At 32.3% G+C, this 15,379-nt stretch overlaps 1 protein-coding gene across 7 annotated transcripts in view; it reads left to right on the top strand.

Moving 5' to 3' along the window:
• The window catches only part of LOC111416457 (retinal degeneration A), a 77,369-nt gene that overhangs the window by 15,893 nt on the left and 46,097 nt on the right, over positions 1–15,379 (top strand). For 2 of the 7 annotated variants that reach the window (XM_023048484.2, XM_023048485.2), the window contains one exon: positions 3,621–3,836. The exons of the other annotated variants lie outside the window; for them this stretch is intronic. The gene's annotated coding sequence lies outside the window, so the exon portion shown is untranslated. The remainder of the gene's footprint in view (positions 1–3,620; positions 3,837–15,379) is intronic. 7 annotated transcript variants of the gene reach the window in all.

The raw sequence follows: 15,379 nt of genomic DNA, 5'->3' as shown, positions 1-15,379 counted from the left end.
CGGTGCCTCGTTATAACCAAGGTTGCCAAATATGTAATCAGTAGTCAAGTAGTCACCTGTGGTTCTTAAACGGCAAAACATTTTTAAAACCTCAATGTATCGAACAAATACAGGAAGGTTTGGCTGTGAATGATCCTATACAATCTCGGTAATTCACGGAATGATTTTTAATTTTATGTTCAAGATATTTGCCAAAGTTTAATCTATGGTTGTTAATATAAATAGCAACCCCAAAACATTTTTCTGAGATATCCTATGAAGAACTTGGTGACTGGGCAAGATTTTGGTATGATCGAAACGATGAAAAAAGAGAACTATTGCTATTTCAATAGAGGAAACTACTAAGGTTTACACAATTTGCTTAAAATCTTTGATAAAACAGTCTTTACCAAAACAAAGTAACTACTTTCATGGAGAAAATGTTGAAGTAACAATGTTGTGATATAATCGCCAATGGACGCAAAATATTTTCATTTGAGCAAATGATCTTGTAATATGCGAATGGTGTTCTGAAGTATTTTCAACTTTTAAGTTAGGTTCTTTTGAAATAGACGCAAAATCTTCCCAAAAGTTCTTGTTTTAGTTTATACACAGTGAGTTATTAGTATCCCGGCAGTCGATGGTTACTAAACGGTTTGAAAAACAAAAAAATATTTTATACAAAAGTTATTTGACTCATGACTTTCTATTACATAAAATTATTTTCAGTTATACAGGGTTGTTCCATTTAAGCGTAACGAAGAGTACATAAATATATTTAAATGGAACAGTCTGTATATTTTATCATATCTTCATATATTTTTTTCCGATTTTGCCTTGAAACTACGTCAGACAATAGTCAAAGCCTGATAGTATTCAAAGATATTAGATACACTATACAGTCTGTTTAGAAAGCAAAATTTGCTTTTAATGTTTTTCAAATGGCGTTTTCTTAAGTTTTTTAAATGGAACACCCTGTATGTTGTGTGCTAGTTGAATTGCTTATCAAGTTCCCTTTAATTAATAATAAGTATGTCATATGTCTAACTTTAATAGTTTTCCTGATATTTAGAATTTAAAGAAAAATGTGTAATAAAATGTCATTATTGTACTGAAAAAACTGACAGAATGTAAATATATTCTGTCCTTTTTTTGTCATTTTCTTTTTGTTTTTAATAAATAATCAAAACGTGATAAAAATACAAGAAATACAATTAAATGGCAGAACAATAAATTCCTCTTTTAATTACTAAATTATTTGAATGAAACGCAGCAACAAACTATTAATTTAATTAATACTTTGAAGTTGTTCAAAATGCCGCCCATTTCTCTTCTACAAGCATTAATGCGCTGTATAAAAGATCTTGAGGTATCTCTTAACATGTGTATTTTATTTTCTCTAAAGTCGTAAATTATATGGCAGAACAGTTACATATTTTATTACTTACATCTTTTTAAATGTCATAAAGTACCAAGTCGCATTAAAATCTGGTATATCGGAGCAAAATTATTTTACATTATAAAATATTAATCAAATAATAAAAGGAAGAACAAAAAGACTGATAAAAATCGACAGAATATAATATTATTACACATTATTCTTTAAATTCAAAATTTCAGGAAAACTACTAAAGTTAGATATATGACATACTAAATCATTAGTTAACTAAATATCATTAATTAAAGGTAACTTTATGGACAATTCAACCAGTACAGAATATACAGGCTGTTCGATTTAAAAATCTTATGAAAAAGCCATTTGAAAAACATCAAAAGTAACAAAGCTTTATGAACACGCTGTATAACGTATCTAATATCTTTGGTTACTATCATTTATCTAGTAGCTTTGACTATTATTTGACATAGTTTCAAGGCAAAACTGGAAAAAATGTCGTTTTTACATCGTTTTTAAAAAGATCCTGCAATGGACACATTTTGGAAAAACAATTGAATATCTCAGGAACTATGAACACTATGCGTTAGTAACATATACGATTGTATAAACAAATTTAAAGCTATTCATAATATGATAAAATGTATAGGGTGTTCCATTTAAAAAATCTACATACTCTCCGTTACGCTTAAAAGGAACATCCTGTATAAGTCAAAATAATTTTTGCGTAATAAAAAGTGGTGAGTCAAACAACTTTTGTATAAAATATTTTTTTCTTTCTCAAACGGTTTAGCAACTATAATCCGCCGGGATACTAATAACTAATAACTCACCTGTATAAGCACACAACCTAACGCTATCTAGCACTATCACTAGAATTAACACTAGACCTAGAACTAGAATCATTCGGGTTTAGCCGTCTTTAGAGACGTATGGCTAAACCCGAATGTTTCTAGTTCTAGGTCTAGAGGTAGTTTTAGTTTATATACGTGTACAACCTAGCTCTATCTAGCACTGTCACTAGACCTAGATCTAGAATCATTCAGGTTTAGCCGTCTTTAGAGACGTACGGCTAAATCCGAATGTTTCTAGTTCTAGGTCTAGTGTTAGTTCTAGTAACAGTGCTAGGTAGTAGTTAATATTATATTGCTCTAGGTTGATAAATATTTCTACTAAACTAAAACTAGAACTAACACTAGACCTAGAACTAGAATTATTCGGGTTGCCCAACCCAACCTAACCCGAAACTTTCTAGTTCTAGGTCTAGTGTTAGTTCTAGTTTTAACTGTTATTCAATTACTTTGTTACATAACCAACGATTAATGTTTATTACATATAGTGAAGACCGGTTATAACGAGCATCCAAGGGAGCGAAAGAATCGCTTGTTATACGCGGTGCCTCTTTATAACCAAAGTTGCCAAATATGTAATCTAAACTTAGTAAAAAGTAGTTACCCGTGGTTCTTAAATGGTAAAACATATTTTTATCATTTTTTTATTACTTTATTTAACAAAAATATATCGATTTCTAAACCATTATTTGCTCAACTGGAAAGATTTTCTTTTGTAGATATCATCGCTCGTTATAGGCGGTACAAAACATGCAAAATTAGTTCGTTACAGCCTGATCGTCGTTATAACCGAGAGTTTTAACATTGTAAGGATAGGACTTTTGACGGGAACTGAAGGCATGCTCGTAATAAAGCGAGTGCTCGTTATAACCGATCTTCACTATATTATATTAATTCTCGTGTATAATAAAATTGTTGTACATAAACGAAACATTTTTATTGATGCGAAGTTAAAAATAGTGTTTTACCTCAAGGTATGAAATAGAAAAAGAATAACAAAGTGAAAAAATAGAATTTTGAAGCCCTTGAGTAATGAAACAAGCCGTAAAGGAAATAGAACAAGATAAATAAACACCGTCGATATATTACGGACGTACACACGTGTGCATCGAGTGGACTTATCGCAAAGCTTTCCCAAAGCTTCCACAGAGCTTTTTTTTACAACCTATTCCTCGCCCTCCCCCAAACCACACTCAGGACATAATTCTTTAAAAGCCCTTTTCCCTACCCTTAGTACATCGTATCGATCTTCACCACACGTCGATATCCTTTTCAACAACCACTTCTTTTATTGTCGTCTATCTCCTTCTTTTAAGAACTTATTCGCGTAATTTTTTTTTATTTTTAAACTTGGTTTGATGTAAAAGGTACCTGGCCTTTATTACACCTCCTTTTAGGTGGATTACAAACTAATAAAGAAAGGAAAGACAAAGAAAAGAAGAAATAAAGGGAGAAAAAGAAATAATAGAGGCTGTTGGAGTTTGGAGAATATGACGACGTCAAGTCGTTAAGGTGACGTCATGAGAGGGCGCTGGCTGCTGCCGGAGGGGCGTCGGTGCTGCTGCCCCCTCGCGGCTCGCTGTTCGAACCTAGAGGCGCCGCTAACGATGGCGGTGAGTGAGAGGAGGACGTAGAGAGTCGTCAGTTTTAATATCGATCCGTCACGAAAACGAGATGTATGTTTTATTATGTCGATTATGCAGAGTGTATTCCAGATTGACAAGTTTGGTTATTATAATTTTCAATGAAAACATTTTTTAAACGCACTGTATATATTGCGTTGTTTTGGTTGCCTATTATTTATATTTAATTGAAAATGAAATGAATAATTTTGAGGTAATTAAATGTTTTCAAATCAAAAATTAAAATAATAAATGTATATTTGAATTGCGTCGTAGTTGGCGTAGGACAATCAAACCGCGGGCGGTCGTGGGTAAATATAGATATTGTTTCGGCCTTATTATTTTCGAATCGAGTTGGCCGGATTCCGGGTCTTGAATGCGTTTGCAACTAACCGTGGAGAGTTTGGTCGATGTTATTGTGTTTTATTAATTATTATTAAAACTTTCGAGGTTTTTTTTTATTTCGTTTTTGATATCAATTAAAATTTAAAAGGAAACCCAGCTTTTATCATATTGATGGGGTTAAAATTAAATTTCCCCATCGCAACCGGAAAGTGCTATATCGAAACATAAAATGAAATTAGCATGTTTTTTAATGGACTTTCATAGCGCTACAATCTCGCTTTATAAAATTTTTATTTTCAAAATTAAAAACTAGAAAAATAAAAATTGATTTAATAAAAAAAAATTATGAACACTCTGTATGTTGAAAAATTCACTGCACTTTTCCGATGGTATAAAAAACGATTTTTACGTTTCTTTTTTTTACTACGGCAAATGTTTGGCGTCCAAAAATAACGCGTCGCGTCTAAATTTATACGTCGCGACGCCACCTCCGGAAAGAAATACATTTCCCCGTCGGCCCCTCGTTTATAACGACGAATGCACCAACGCCCGTGCGGTCATCTATCCATCGAGTCTCGCTCGTTATTTATTAACGACGTAAACATAACGATAGATCGCTTTGGATTATGTAACACACACTTTTCTTATGTTTATCTTTTAATTAATCCAAAAAATCACTAAAATATCCAACAAAAACTATATTGCTAAATTTTATATCTTTAAAAAAATTAAGTTTTATATGTTTGTGTTTTTGCTTAAGCAAAAAATGTCTTGGTTTATTTCCAGTCGTTCTTAGTTGAGCAGTAAAGACTCTATCTGGTCCAGTTTCCACGATTTCCCAGCTTGTTTCTTCTTGGTCGTCCTCTTTGGGTCTCCTCCAGTCAAGCGCTGACATCTCAGCTACTCCATAAAGTGTATTCTGTCATCCATACTATTGCTACTGGTATTGAATAGAGTGATGACAAAAATTGCAGAAGGAAGGAGAAATGATAGATATAACTAAAAGTTTACAATTTTTCCATTATAATATATGACAAACCAAATTCAACTTCCCCTATCACCCCTCTTCTTCCCCCCACTCGTCCCAACCACCTTCCTCCTTCATCCGCAACCTTCTCCCCCTCTCAACATATGTTCTAGCGTTTCCCTCATCATTCGCTCTCTCTTCATTGCCACAACGAAATCTAGCCATCAACCTCTTCCTTTCCTCACTCTCTTCCTTCTTCAAATATTTTGGAAGTCCGCTCGTCATTGTGTCCCCATATCTTTCATTATATCTTCCTTATCTTATCTGCGTCCTTCTCTCCTATCTCTGGACGTCCCTATCCCTATCGCTTACCTCACCCCACATCTCTACCCCCTCCCTCTTATTTATCTCTGCCTCCGAATAACCTGTCCTTTTGTAATATTCCCCCCTCTTTCCTTTAGCATATCTAATCTTCCCCACCACAACTTCCTTCCAACACTCTCCCAGGATCTCGCAGTATGGACTTCTATCTATCATTTCTTCGTATTTAACTACTCTTCTTCCCGCCCTCACCCTCATTTCATCTACCTTCACTTCCTCCCTCACAATCTACCCAGGTATTTCCCTCGCCAGACCCAGAACCCACCTCCAGTACCGATTCTGTACGTCCTCCAGAATATCCTGCCTCTTCCATCCTCAAACTTCCGCAATTAGGGTATTTCGTTGGAAGACGACATTTGCCTATTTCCACGGAGATTTTGTGACATGAAGGTAAAGCTGAGAAAATTGCAAGATGAAGTAGACTAAAAGTCAATGTTCAAAAAAATGAAGATGAGGATCTAAAGATCCGAAGAGTTGATTAACACTGCCTGGTTTCGTTTAATCTGGAAAAAGGATCTTTCGGAGTAATTCTGTCAGGTGATCAATAGTGACAATTTTGTTTGTTGACAAAACGGTCCAAGTGAAAGTCCAAGCATGTGTTTTATGTTAACAGAATACGGTTAAACACATTTTTCAATACGTTTTTTGCCAACCCTCAAAGTCGTTCTAGATATCAGTCAATATCTTCACTGGCCAAATACAACAAGATTATCCCGACTGAGATAAGTGCAAATTCCGGCATATCCCGCATTATAGCGAGGATCATGACCTTATGTCAGCACCCCCATACGTTAACTGGGACTGGATATAAAAAAATAACACGTCCTCAGGAGACCACAGAACTAAAGAAGAATGATGCTATTGGAGAAGAATAGGTTGGTGCATATCTTAACTCGGCGTTCCAATTCATCCCAGAGGTTCTCGATTGGTTCAGGTCTGAGCTGTGGATGGTGATGTCATTTGGGTTGTCACCGTAACAGTTGATGGACTTCGCAACATGACAGCTGCTGTTGTCGTTCTGAAGGTGACATGGGACCACTCCGTAAATCTGCCAGAACGTAGGAAATACATTATTATCTAAAATTGTGCAAAGTTACCAAAAAACACCCCCCCACAGCATAATTTCATCTCCGTCGAAATTTACTGGTGGCACAACGCATTTGGGCAGAAGGCTAAAATTTTAACCAAGCAGCTAGATTAGACTTAATGATCAAAGGCTAATGGGCGATATTAAAACCAACACTTAGGTTGGGGCTTCCTTAGGCTCGTTTTATACAAGCAGGTTGCTGAATAAATGGCAGCCGACTGACGGAGAGTATAATTTAAGGCCAGGCGCGTACTAGCGACTTTATTGTTGACCAAGTTACACTAAAAAGTCGCCATAAGATTTATACTCCGCGCACTATCGCCTAGATGATTGCTGACATCGCATGTGTTTGTGCGTTGATTGTCAAAAGAAGAAAAAAGAATTTAATAGTCTAACCCTATGAAATTCTTAAACTACTTTGGAATGAGTTATACGAGTTTTAATATCTTACTGGCTGTAGAAACCGACATAGATCCATCATCTCATGATAATGGAGATCCTGCAAATGGTAATGCATCTTGAGTTGACAGTCTAGTAAAAGAGATGTATGGTCGAGGTTGATACACTAACTGCTCTGGGAGTCCTGATGCAAAGTTAGTAAAGTATTGCCTCAATGGTGCAGACGGAATAAATGTTGCGGCTTTGGATAAGCAAGCGCGCCTTATTACGTTCATAATTTTTGTATTAGCCATAAAATTCTGGTCTTCGTTGAGTTTCTTAAACGCCGAAAGAAAATATCTATCTTGATCTACATCCTTCGTTTTCTTTTCACGTAGTATGTCTAATAATGACTCCTCATAAGCCTTCTAGATTATCTTTTAGCTGTACTGGGTGTCAAATTAGGATTATTTGATGTTTTGTCTGTTGGAATATGTGGTTCGAACACCATCATAAACTAAAAACATACCACTACCAAGCGAATTCTATAAAGTTGCGATTGACTATTAATTGTAAATTCCATTATCATTGTTTAATCTCCAATTTTTTTTTGTTTCTGTGACAAATATTAAGACATTTTATAAAAATGAAGAATGTCAAAATGACATTGACATTTCAAACCGGAAGTTGCTTATATCTCGAGAAATATTGGAATTAAACGTATCATGTTTGGTCTCATTTTAAATTATTTTTCACGACGATTACAAATATGTCAAAATTGACGTTGACATTCTTAACCGGAAGTCATAACTTCATTAATATTGAAGATAAATATGTCGTGTTTGTACTCATTTTAAAGGACTTTTAATGAAGATTAGAAATATGTCAAAATTGAAGTTGGCATTTTAAACCTGAAGTTAGTTATCATATAATAGAAGTTTTATAACTGAAGTTAATCTAGTGTTAGTCACTTTTCCGCACTTTCTTTTCTGAGAAGTCTTATATTTTTAGCGAGATGAAAACGAAAATCCCGTTTTTCTCAACATTATTCATTTGTCGCTTAGTCAAGTGATGCATAAAGCGGTCCAATTTACAGCATATATTCTTCTGTCCATAGTAGCTAATTTTTTCTCATCAGTATCTAGTCGTCTGCAAGCAATACTTACAATTCTACATTAATGTAGGTCTCAATAATGTACGTGGTAAGGTGTGGAAAATGTAATCGTAAATATCTTTTGAGAAAAGGCATTTTTCTTGAAAAACTCTTTACTTTTGAGAATAGTTCGCATAGAAGCCATGTCATGGAGAAAACCTAAATGCTCAGATCCTGTTTTTTGATTATTTCCTCCTCCATATCATCCATCCATCTTTTTCTTGGTTCCTTGCTCTTTGAACCACTTATCTCCAATCTGCAATTCATTTTGATCTCTAATCGCATATTCGGATCACGTGCTCTTAAGAAGTTGTTCGTCTGTGGTTGTAGGTACCAAGCTTTGCATTAGATATCATACAGTTTGACTAGCACATGATGTTAATTTAAAAAGTTAATTAACCTTTTATTGATTACTTACATAGATTAATGTTTTAGAAGGAAAAAAAAATAAAATTTATTAAGAATGACAAAGTGTCGTGGGGAACTGTGGGTGGACGGCGCGTTTTTTTTTCTTTAATAATTTATTTTTCGGCGAAATCTAATCTTCTCGGGGGAAATTACGAGGAGAAATTAATTTCACGCCGCGCGAAACTTTGTTTCCGACGCCCTTTTGCGGTCGGCGGCGTCGCGACGCCCCCGTCCATTAATATGGATGGAGTGACGTTTAAAATATCACCTCTTAAAACCCCCCAACTTTAACAACGCAAACTACATACGTTTGTATTTCGGCTTATTTAAACGTTCTTAAGCGGAAACATAATGGCAGCTATTTTTTTTGCGAGGAATCCATGTCGAAAACATCAACAAGTTCGATTAGTGTTGAATTGAAAAAATGACGGGGTGCCACTTTTTGTTTTTGTCCGTTTCTGTTTACCAATTTGGTTTTTGTGTGGATGTTTGACGTTGGACGTCGAAAAATTCGTTCGAATGACGCTCTTCGATAAAAGTTCTCTCTGGTGGGGTTGGAAAAAATAAAAAAAAATAAAAAAGAACGGGGTGGGTGTCGTTTCGCTCGTAAACTTGTTGAGAGAGCGGAAAAAGAAACGAGAAAAGTTAGGTGTTTATGGGAAGTTCGAGATTTCAATGTAAAAATTGACTAAAAAGAATGCAACAACGAAAGATAAATTATTTGTTCAAAGAGATTTTAAATAAGTAATAAAAATGTATCAATAACAGAAACAGCGAAACAAAAATATTATTCTTTTGATATGTCATAAAGTTGGATGTTTGAATGGAATATTAATATAAAATTGGAAATGGAATAAATAATTGTTTTGTTTTGTTAATTAAAAAGTTTCCTTTAATTCTTCGCATAAAATTTCCGTTTTTAATTAAAAGCATAAAACAATTTTACTTTACTCCCCCATTTCCATATTTGTAATGTTCTCTAAGACATTAAATATTCACATCATGCTCTATAAAACCCATTTCAAACAGAGGGGGAAATATGGTAATCATCTTTTCTGTCTCATATCGAAATTTGTGTCGTTATAATAACGAATATGAAGCTACTATTTTCCATAACATTTTCTTATCACCATAATAAGAAAATGGAAATTACCACTTTTCAAAAATCGATCAATACCGTTTTATATCCCTACGTTACCTTGGATCTTTCTTTTTTCAATTTTACATTAATTCATCGTAATTTTATTGAAAGTCGTCGAAAAATGGAAAATTGAAACGTTTGTAATTGAAATTGGATCGTTATATTGGAAAAGGGGTTTCGTTCAGCTTTTACTAGCATTTTTTGTGCTGAATTAACTAAAAGAATAAAATGGGATAAAGGGGACTAAAACGTAAATGGGATGGGAATTGGAATGGCTCTTTTGAGCTTGTTGGCCGAAATTAAGTGTAATCAGTTGAAATGATACGGTTTTACTTTAGTTTATCGTTATGGTTATTAAGTGCTTAAGTTTTGATTTTACTTATGTTATTATTTACAAAATTAAATGTATGTACAGGGCGTTTCTCTACAAATGCTGAAAATTACTTTATAAAAAAAACGTTCGAGTTCGAGTGTTCGATTGAACTAGAAACATTCGGGTTTAGTCGTGAAACAAACTTTCAGTTGTCAATGTCAACTTTAATTTTATTATTATATTCGTAATCTTCATAAAAAATCCTTTAAAATGAGTCCAAACTCGACATATTTAACTTTAATATTAATGGAAATACAATCACTTCCGGTTTGAAACGTCAACGTCAATTTTGACATATTTGTTATCTTTATTAAAAAACCTTTAAAATGAGTCCAAAGATGACGCATTTATCTCAAAAAACAAAAAAGTTAGAACAAAAAACATTAAACCCGAAGTTAGCAACAATGAAGATAGCAATTTAATTTTTAAATATTAATACCAACGTTAATTTTTGATTTTTTTTTATTAAATTTTTGTTTTTGTGACAAATATTAAGATATTTTATAAAAATTAAGAATATGTCAAAGTGACATTGACATTTCAAACCGGAAGTTGCTTATATCTGGAGTAATATTGGAATTAAACGTACCATGTTTGGACTCATTTTAAAGGATTTTTCATGACGATTTCAAATATGTCAAAATTGACGTTGACATTCTTAACCGGAAGTTGACCATAGCTTCATTAATATTGAAGATAAATATGTCGTGTTTGTACTTATTTTAAAGGGTTTTTAATGAAAATTACAAATATGTCAAAATTGAGGTTGACATTTTAAACCTGAAGTTAGTTACGATATAATAGACAAATGGAGAACTTCATGGTGTTATTTCATGATGTATTCTTGGTTAAAAAAGCTTTAAAATTAGTCCAAACAGGACGCACTTATCTCAAAAAACAAAAAAGTTAGAGCAAAAAAACATTAAACCCGAAGTTAGCAACAATGAAGATAGCAATTTAATTTTTAAATATTAATACCAACCTTAATTTTTTATTTTTTTTATTATATTTTTGTTTTAGTGACAAATATTAAGACTTTTACAAAAATTAAGAATATGTCAAAATGACATTGACATTTCAAACCGGAAGTTGCTTATATCTCGAGTAATATTGTAATTAAACGTATCATGTTTGGACTCATTTTAAAGGATTTTTCACGACGATTTCAAATATGTCAAAATTGACGTTGACATTCTTAACCGGAAGTTGACCATAACTTCATTAATATTGAAGATAAATATGTCGTGTTTGTACTTATTTTAAAGGATTTTTAATGAAAATTATAAATATGTCAAAATTGAGGTTGACATTTTAAACCTGAAGTTAGTTATGATATAATAGACAAATGAAGAACTTCATGGTGTTATTTCATGATGTATTCTTTGTTAAAAAAGCTTTAAAATGAGTCCAAACAGGACGCACTTATCTCAAAAAACAAAAAAGTTAGAGCAAAAAAACATTAAACCCGAAGTTAGCAACAATGAAGATAGCAATTTAATTTTTAAATATTAATACCAACCTTAATTTTTTATTTTTTTTATTATATTTTAGCTTTTGTGACAAATATTAAGATATTTTATAAAAATTAAGAATATGTCAAAATGACATTGACATTTCAAACCGGAAGTTACTTATATCTCGAGTAATATTGTAATTATTGTAATTAAACGTATCATGTTTGGACTCATTTTAAAGGATTTTTCACGACGAATACAAATATGTCAAAATTGACGTTGACATTCTTAACTGGAAGTTGACCATAACTTCATTAATATTGAAGATAAATATGTCGTGTTTGTACTCATTTTAAAGGATTTTTAATGAAGATTACAAATATGTCAAAATTGACGTTGACATTCTTAACCGGAAGTTGACCATAACTTCATTAATATTGAAGATAAATATGTCGTGTTTGTACTTATTTTAAAGGATTTTTAATGAAAATTATAAATATGTCAAAATTGAGGTTGACATTTTAAACCTGAAGTTAGTTATGATATAATAGACAAATGAAGAACTTCATGGTGTTATTTCATGATGTATTCTTTGTTAAAAAAGCTTTAAAATGAGTCCAAACAGGACGCACTTATCTCAAAAAACAAAAAAGTTAGAGTAAAAAACATTAAACCCGAAGTTGGCAACAATGAAGATAACAATTTAATTTTTAAATATTAATACCAACCTTAATTTTTTATTTTTTTTATTATATTTTTGTTTTTGTGACAAATATTAAGACATTTTATAAAAATTAAGAATATGTCAAAGTGACATTGACATTTCAAACCGGAAGTTACTTATATCTCGAGTAATATTGTAATTATTGTAATTAAACGTATCATGTTTGGACTCATTTTAAAGGATTTTTCACGACGAATACAAATATGTCAAAATTGACGTTGACATTCTTAACTGGAAGTTGACCATAACTTCATTAATATTGAAGATAAATATGTCGTGTTTGTACTCATTTTAAAGGATTTTTAATGAAGATTACAAATATGTCAAAATTGAGGTTGACATTTTAAACCTGAAGTTAGTTATCATATAAAAGAAGTTTTATAACTGAAGTTAATCTAGTGTTAGTCACTTTTCCGCACTTTCTTTTTATTTTTAACGTCTTTCTTGGGTCATTTCACATTGATTAAAGAAAAGCGTCGATTTTTAAGCCACATGATGATTCTTGAAATTTCCTCAAGTTTCTTAATATTTTTTTTTGTTAAAGAAGAGCGTTCTTAAATTTTAACCTGTAAATTTGTAACATTTCGTCCTTGATTTTATTTTACAACTTTTTAAACTTTAATTTTGTAAATTAGTAACTAATAATCTGATTTCGATTTTGATATGTGATATTTTTTAACAGAAATATTAAAAAACTTATTTGTAAAATGGATAAGATGAGAGATGTTAATCTATTTGTAGAGTCTCTGAAGATGGCCAAGGGCCGAAATTGGTTAGACTTAAATTCTATATAAAATAAAAACCAGTTTTTTTATTTTTTTATTTAGTTTTAGTGATTAAATTTATGCCACGACTTACGGAAACACCCTGTATAATCGTAAAACGTAACGAGTGTCTGTTCTGTGATAAAAATGGACAGGCATCAAACAATTTTCAATAGTTTGAGCCTGTCTATTCTGAGAAGTCTTATATTTTTGGAGAGATTAAAACGAAAATCCCGTGAAGACGCACGGCTAAACCCGAAACTTTCTAGTTCTAGGTCTAGTGTTAGTTCTAGTTTTGCACTATCACTAGAACTGACAGAAGACCTAGAACTAGAATCATTCGGGTTTAAATGCGTGTCATAAATTTTATGACAGCGCGCTCGCTCTAAGGTTAAATTGGCTAATTTCATGCGTTACAAAATACTTTAATTAGTGATTTTATGATGATTCTGATCTAATTATTATCTCAATCACTTTATTTCTAACAAAATAATTTCCTATTGTTCTTTGCAATTCAAATACGCCCTAAAAAATTATGATCCTCACTTTTATTGTTCGTGAGTCCCAAATCAACCATTAACTTTTCATAAAATCTCCCACGCGATATGAGTCAACGCGATTTATTTTTTCTGCTTCAATATTTTCTTTTTTTGGATCAAGTCCTAAAGGATTTTAAGCTTTAATCAAGTATTTCAATTACAATCCAACCAAAATTCCGCACTAAATGAATATTTTCCATTACTGTAAAGTCTTTAACTAGAAATACACGATGACGTCAACATTTCCATTAATAAGAATTGCTGTATGAATATTAAACCGCGGTATTTCAACAGAATTCATCATATACATAGTCCCTTCGAAATTAAGTCGGATTGAAATGGTTTTAATACGTTTCAACAACGTATACAGTTCGTTGGTTTAGTTTAGAGGAAATAAAATCGTTTGCTAAATCTCGTTTTATAGGCGTCTCTAGTAACGTGCTGTGATTTTAGTAAATAACCATCGTAGCTTTTCGTGACTTTTCTCGTCTTGAACGTTTTTCTGGAATCGATTCCCCCTCGGAGGTTTCCATTAAAGACGGTCCTCGGGTCAGAATCAATATTCCGTCCTTAAATATTTACATTTCATCGTCTTTTTTTGGTCTATCCTCTGTTTTAATTGATCATTATTTTTTAATTTTAATTAAATTTTAGATACTAACATTTAAATTGACCTAAATACGGTCCATAAAAAAATTAAATGAGGGAGGAACGTTTCTTTCTTCATTAATTCCACGACCTCTTCTCATAAAAATTAACAGTTCCCTCCGGGGTGAAAAAGAATTCTTACTTCCCTTTTAGACTTCTTAACGAAGCTCGTTGAAAATTTAATGATTTTTAATTAACTTGCCTCTACGATTGAATTTCCTAAATCGTAAAGAGTTAATAAACAATTTTTCTTAACATCTTTTTAACATTGATTTTATCTTAAATGGTTATCCGGATAATTAACGACGTCAATTTCGGGAACTAAAAGCTTTGAGAGTCAATTGACGAAGTCAAACGGAGTGCTTTCCTTTTGAAATGTAATTAATGACGCGGTTCTTTGAATTTAGGTCGAATGGAGTTTTGAAATTAATAAAAACGAAAAGGCTAAAAATGAAACGGTTTTTTATTAAAGGCCATAAAAAATGTATAAAAAAAACTGTCAGGTCTTCGTCTATAATTCAATGAATTTTATGTAAACTCTGCGTTTCGAAAGTGTGGGGAGGGAGCGCTCACCTTTGACGTAAATTTTGTAGAAAGGTGAAAAGCAATTGGAGAAAAAGGGACGAAATGAAAATTGCCCTGAAGTAAAAAGGTACATAACTACAACGAAAACATTTATCAATTGAGGAAATTTTTATATAAGTTTTTAGCTGAATAACAGTATGATAATACCGGGAATTTCATATAACTCGCAATATATGACTACAGTAACCATAGTTACAAAACTACTATGCACTTGCACTATCCCACATAAAATGCAACATAGCTTAATAGTACAGGTGTTCCAATTTCGATGTCCGCATAGGAAATCTCCGAAACTAAAAGAGATACAAAAAAAGTACCTTACATGTCATGATCTCGTTTTTCGAGAAAATACTAATGCCGAAAATTCCGAACAGCTATCGTCTTTTGTTTTCGCCCTATTGGAAAAAAGTGAAAATTTTGCAAAAGCGACAATCACGAATATCTCACTTATTATCAAAGATGGAGTATTATAAATAAAACATTATATGGGCAACTTTTTACAAAGAATTCAGTGGCGTAGGTAGAATCTTTTATTTTCGAGATTTTAGACGTAACTTTATTTTTTTAAATGGAAACCATAGTTGGCT

The sequence above is a fragment of the Onthophagus taurus genome, chromosome 3, assembly GCF_036711975.1.
Source record: "Onthophagus taurus isolate NC chromosome 3, IU_Otau_3.0, whole genome shotgun sequence".
Lineage (NCBI taxonomy): Eukaryota > Metazoa > Arthropoda > Insecta > Coleoptera > Scarabaeidae > Onthophagus > Onthophagus taurus.
Note: the sequence above shows the minus strand (reverse complement) of the source record. Positions and strands in the feature narration are given on the sequence as shown.